The following is a 6612-nucleotide window of genomic DNA, read 5'->3' on the forward strand; positions in this document are numbered from 1 at the left end:
GATCCTATTGTTCTAGGATTCAGCTCAGTACATAACAGAAAGCATAGAGGAGAGAAGTAACCACATTACTTTCTGGGCAACGTTCTGCTGGCAGTAGACACAATCAGAGAAGAAAGTGGACAGAGCAAAAATGTAGCTTTTATCTTCATATAGTTGGCTGGTTTCTATACAGGATGGCCCCTGTGCCCCTCACAGAGCTGCAAGTGCCGGAGGGGTTTCACAATCAATGCATCTTCGAGAGGAAATCTGAGAACTGTAGCCTCTGTGAGGGAAAAGAGGGGCTCCTAACCAACTCTAACCAACGACAGCTTAACAAACTACAGCTCCCAGAATTCTGTGCGGAAAAGCCACAACTTTTTAAAGTGGCTTTCAGTGTGTGGTGTAAAAGCAGCCTTTGTCTAATTCCCTGTGTGTGTGTGTGTGTGTGTGTGTGTGTGTGTGAGAGAGAGAGAGAGAGAGAGAGAGAGAGAGAGAGAGAGGCTGCATCTACACAGCTTTTTTTAAAAAACACTCTGAAAATGCTTTGAAGAAAACCGTTTTAAAGCTCGCAATGGAAAATTTCATAGTTCTTATTTCAGCTCTACAGCATCATCTGGTGTCAAAGTGTTAAAACACATTTATAACTTCTTTTTCTTTTACTAATGTAGCTTTAGCTTGAGCCCAGAGAAAGAAAGACCGTTCCTCGAGGGAACCCATATACTGTCACTGGAAAGATGCTAAACCCAGGCAAAAAGCTGCCCTCATTACTCTGGTCAGGTATGTTAGCCTCTAGTCCTGGCATCCCCAAAATGTGGCCCTCCACATGTTTTGGCCTACAAGTCCCATGATCCCTAGCTAACAGGACCAGTGGTCAGGGATGATGGGAATTGTAGTCCAAAACATCTGGAGGGCCGAAGTTTGGGGATGCCTGCTCTAGTCACTTAAGGTCAGCAACATTGTGGAGCTACTTCCAAGGCCCCAGCCCTGCAAAGAATTCACAAAGCAATGTCGTCTTCTCTATTTCCAAGTCGCTTGGTGGAAATCGTGAAATCTATTGGAGCACTTCACGATCCAAGGATGTATAATGCAGCCAACTGTCTGGAACAAAACAGCAGGTCTGGGTTTGGCCAACGTCTGGATAAAAGAGTGCCTGGGGGCTTCATGAATGCTTCCACCTTGCTTTTCAGAAGCAAGATAGGATACAAATGCATTAATAATGATGGTGGTGATGTTTAGAATCTTTGCACAATGCAGAGTCTCAAAAAGAGAATAAGGTCATGAGATTAAGCTGATTAACTTCCCCATTATTAATTTTGGGAGGGCAAATCCTTTGATGTGTCTCACCTGTTCGTTGTTCACAATATGTATTCCGCCTGTGGCTGAGATACTTAATTTACGGGGTCCCATGAACACCTGAGAGTGTTGGCAATCCTTGCTCAATCCGGCCTCATTTCATAACAACCATTTGGCAAGGATCCCCTTATTCTTAGAACACGTTGTGTCGGCAAAGAAGACAAAAGCAAATTCTGCCCTGGAACAAAGAGTTTTCGACATCCCCAGGCAAGCCTGCCCTGTGTACGAGTTGCATATTGATGCCCACAGCCCAAGCCCTCCCACTTCAATCAACCCACCTTTGCATGAGCAGGTAAATGAACCACAAGCACAGCAGGATCATGGTTTGTTTTGCACTCTTGCACTAAGTACAAGTTCTAGTGTCACTGCTGCCAGAACTGCTTTGGGTCTGCTGTTTTCTAGTGTTCAGCTATAGCAAGTGCAGTTGCAGTTAATATAAGTATAGTTACATTCACAGCGCTTTGGTGAGAAGTTGCCCAAGGTTTTGGTCTAGAGACTGAGCCTGACAAAAATGTTTAAACCACTAAACCCATTGGTTTGCATCCATCTGTCTCGGGAGACAATGGAGGGGTGAGTTGAACTGTTGCAATGTTGCAACATCTGCTGTGGCTATAAAGATTGATAAGGGAGAGAGATGTTTTGTTGCAGCTGGGGCAGATGAAGGCTTCCGGTTGTGCTGATGCAGATTTATTCTCTCTGCACTCCTCCCAGAATCATTCCTCCCTTGGTCACTGCTGCGGATAAACGTCCTGGCTGGCTGTCACCAGGCACTGCGGTCGTCTGCAAGGGATTCCCACATGGTGGGGTGGATGCTGCAAGACATAACCTATCGTTTTTTAGGGTGGGGGGGAGGAATTTAAAATCCCATTATATATAATTTAAATCTGGTCCAGAACTGGGAGCCATCTTCCAAGGTCATAGCCAGGATCAATAATGGACAAAAGTATTCCCCTTGTCAGGATTTCCTGCTCTCTCTCTATCTGGATTGGCTTTTTAAAAAAAAAACCCACAAGAAGTGATAAGGATTTATGCAATGTTAAATGTTTAGGAAATAAGGTATGATATATGAGTTAAGAGATATGGAGATATTGTTGGAGATACAGTGGTGCCTCGCTTAACGAATGCCCTGCTTAACGAAATTTCCGCTTAACAGAAGGATTTTTCGAGCGGAGGTTGCCTCGCTAGACGAATTCGTTTTATGAAAAATTTGTCTAGCGAATCGCGGTTTCCCATAGGAATGCATTGAAATTCAATTAATGCGTTCCTATGGGCAAAAAAAAAATAAAAAAAAATTCAATGCATTCCTATGGGATTCGCTAGACGAATTTTTCGTTATAAGAAAAGACCCGTGGAACGAATTAAATTCGTCTAGCGAGGCACCACTGTATATGAAAGCTGCATGATTTAGCTATAAAATTGAGCTCAAGGAGGGAGATGCGAGGAAGTCTATAATGTTAAGAAATAAGATTTAAAATGATATTTGGTTTCTTTTTCTCTCTCTTTGTTCTTTTTTCTTTTTAAATTCTTTTTCTATATTTTTTTGTGCTTATGTTGTTTTAAAATGAATAAAAATTATGTGAAAGGGGGGGGGACCACAAGATTCTCCCACCTTATATTTACACTTTGTGCCACTAGCTGGTGTTCAGGCTAGCTCTGATGCAGTAGTGATAAAACAGCCCTACAGCAAATCCAGCCTGTTGAATGAGTCTGAGAATCATAGAATCATAGAGTTGGAAGAGACCACAAGGGCCATCCAGTCCAACCCCCTGCCGAGCAGGAAACAGACACACACACATAACTAGCTGAGTAGAGGAGTGCATATGCTCAGATATGACTCCCTTCCTTCTGAAAGGCTTACTTCTGAGTTAAGCCTGCACAATATTGCATTATACTTCCCCTCCTTCATCGGTGATCTCTCTGACGGGCAGCCTGACCGCCTCAATATTACCTCATCCTTGCTTCAGATGTCAGTTTGCTCCAACCACCCCCTCAGCTTTACAATGGCACTGGGAGGTTTCATTTATTTGACAAGCAGATCCCATTAACTCGAAGGGACTGAGCAACTTTATATAATTTTTTTTTTTAATTCACTGCACTAATCTCAATGAACTATAGCTTCCCGCCCGACCACCAGTTCACACATGCACACAATTCCCAGCTCTCTTAACTTCCCTGTCCTACCTTCTTGACTTGACCAAGAAATACACTTATTCTTTGGACCTATAGTCACATTTGGAAATCTGTCATAGACAACAATACAAGACAACTGCTCCCCTGTTTGTTATTTTATTGTTTCCTAAAATTTATACCCTGATGTTGGGAAAAGACCCTGATGTTGGGAAAGATTGAGGGCACTAGGAGAAGGGGACGACAGACTACGAACATGAAGTTTGACCAAACTGCGGGAGGCAGTGGAAGACAGGAGTGCCTGGCATGCTATGGTCCATGGGGTCACGAAGAGTTGGACACGACTAAACGACTAAACAACAACAACAACAACAAAACTTATACACTGCTTGATTGTAAAACAAACAAACACCTCAAAGTGACATGCCATAGACAATAATACAAGAAAGATTCCCAAAGGGTTAGGGTGCACCCTGCCCCCCGCCCCCAAATCAAATCTTTTTTAAGTAACTCTCAACCCTCTCAACCTGTGGGCCTCCATATGTTGTCGGACTACTGTCCTATTGCCAGTGTGGCCAATGAGCAGGGATGATGGGCATTGTAGTCCATCAATATCCCAAGGGTGGTAGGTTTCCCGCCCTTGCTCCAAAATACGCATGTCAATTCATCCCCCGATGTAGGTATGGGGAACCTTCGGCTCTCCAGATGTTGGTGAGCCACACCTCCCACCTGCTCCAGCCAGCATGGCCAATGGCCAAGGAAGATTAGTGTTGCTCCACATGCCCCAATACATTTGGCCTGTATAACTCAGAAGTGAACTGTCATTGGGAAACTGCAATCCCTGAAACCAGTTTAAGAGGGTGGAGAGATGGAATGTCTTAAGCCTAATCAGACAAACACCTGGACCAATCCTTGCAGAAAACACAATAAAGGGTTTATCTTAATCTCAGCGTGAAGGTGTTGACGGTGGAGGAGGAGGATATTAAAGTAGTAGGGCATCACGGTGTTTTAAACATACAGTCCACATCAAATGATTTCTGCATCTAACCTAGTTACAGGTAGGTAGCCGTGTTGGTCTGAGTCGAAGCAAAATAAAAAAATTCCTTCAGTAGCACCTTAAAGACCAACTAACTTTTTTTTTTGGTATGAGCTTTCGTGTGCATGCACACTTCTTCAGATACACTTGAAACAGAAGAGCCAGACCCTTATGTATATACAGAGGGTGGGGGTAGGTGGGAATGGGTGACGGGCTGGTAGGAGTGGTAAACCTGTTGATGGCTGTTAACGACTGCTGATGACTGCAATTGGTCCTGCGGGGGGGGGGAGGCAAGGGCTGAGGCGCTAAAGAAAGCTTGATCATGCATAATGAGATAAGAATCCAATGTCTTTGTTCATCCCAGGTGGTTCCGTGGTTTTAAGCTTGGTAATGAGTTCCAATTTCCAGTCTGCCTCTGAAATCTTTCTGCAATAAAACAGCTGCCTTGAGATCTTGTATAGAATGTCCTGGGAGATTGAAGTGTTCTCCTACTGGTTTCTCTGTCTTGTGGTTCCTGATGTCAGATTTATGTCCATTTATCCTTTGGCGTAGGGTTTGGCCTGTTTGTCCAAACCCTACGCTATCTAACCCAGTATTTCCCGCCGGGGCTGGCAGCAACTCTTTGGGCTCCCAGGCAGAGGTCTCTCCCATCAACTGCTGCCTGATCTGTTTTTTTGCTGGAAATGCTGGGTATTGCAGCATGTGCTCCGCCACTGGAGTTTGATCTTTCCCCAGTACAACACACACCCAAGAAAATCCATAGGTGCTGGTTATTAAATATTGCTTTCTCCAAGACTCAGATCTGCTGGAAAGTCTGGTGTCTTTTAGCCCTCTGCCCAGCACCCACCTCCCCAGGAAAAAGATGGTTGAGCGTCCAAAGTAAACCAAAGGACACCCATACCCTAAAACAGGGGGTCTCAAACTGTGGCCAGCAGGCCACCAGTGGCAAGTAAACTTAATTCAGATGGTGTGCAGCATGTTTCTGGATTTGCGGTTAAAGGCAGGAAATGGCACATCTATCGCATTAAATATGTGTATTGGCTTTTAACTGCATTTTTATTGCTTCTTTTATTTCTTACATTGTATTGCAATTTGAATTCTACAATGAAATGCAAGATCTAATAAAAGAAGCAATAAAAATGTCATTAAAAATCACAGTGCATTACAGTGGCCACGGAAGGCAGAAGAATCGCTAAGTGGTCCAGCAAGACCCTTAGTGATCTTCAAATGGTCCTGGGGGGGGGGTGTTTGTTTGGAAACCACTTTCCTAGAAGCAACCTCCATTTAAGCTGGTTCATAAAGATTTTATAGCAGGTTTTCAACAGGTGAAAGTTATGGTGCTATGCGCAGAGTTCTGAAACTCTTAACCTCGCTTTCTGTCCTTGCTGAGCCTGGTAATTGAAGGGCATTTGTTTCCACTTGCCTTCATCCAAATCCAGTTATAAAACAGGATCAATAATTTGCCTTCTTATGAAGTGGGTTAGATTACCCGTTTAGGGAAAAAAATGTCTCAAGGAAGGAGTCATGTTTCCCTTCCCTTTCTGTTGAACTTGTGCCTAAGGGGAAACGAAGGCCTTGCGAACGTGGATGTTGCTGAAAAGCCATCAAATTTGTATAAACCGATCTTGTGGAAACTAGCAGGAATTTTCAGTGTTTGTCGGCCTTCCTTTGTCAGCCAGTGTGGTGTAATGATTAGAGTGCAGGGAAACCTGGGTTCGAATCCCCACTCAGCTGTGAAGATCATCGGGTGATGTTGGGCCATACATACCTCTCTCAGCCTAACCTACCTCACCCGGTTGTTGCGAGGATGAAATGGGGAGCAGGAGAACCATGTACACCAACCACCTTGAGCTCTTTGAGAAGAAAACGTGGCAGGTATATCAATGTGAAATTGAATCAGAGAATTGTAGAGTTGGAAGGGATCCCCGAGGGTCATCTAGTCCAACCCCCTGCAATGCAGGAATCTTTTCCCCGACGTGGAGCTTGAACTCACGACCCTGAGATTAAGTTCCTCATGCTCTACTGACTGGGCTCCCCAGCAATAAACCTCCACGCTGTTAAGCAACTTCAGCACAATGCTGCTGTTCCAGTTTCGGGGCTGATAAAGCAGCCAAATG

This window comes from Zootoca vivipara, chromosome 2, assembly GCF_965207765.1.
Source record: "Zootoca vivipara chromosome 2, rZooViv2.hap1.1, whole genome shotgun sequence".
NCBI lineage: Eukaryota > Metazoa > Chordata > Lepidosauria > Squamata > Lacertidae > Zootoca > Zootoca vivipara.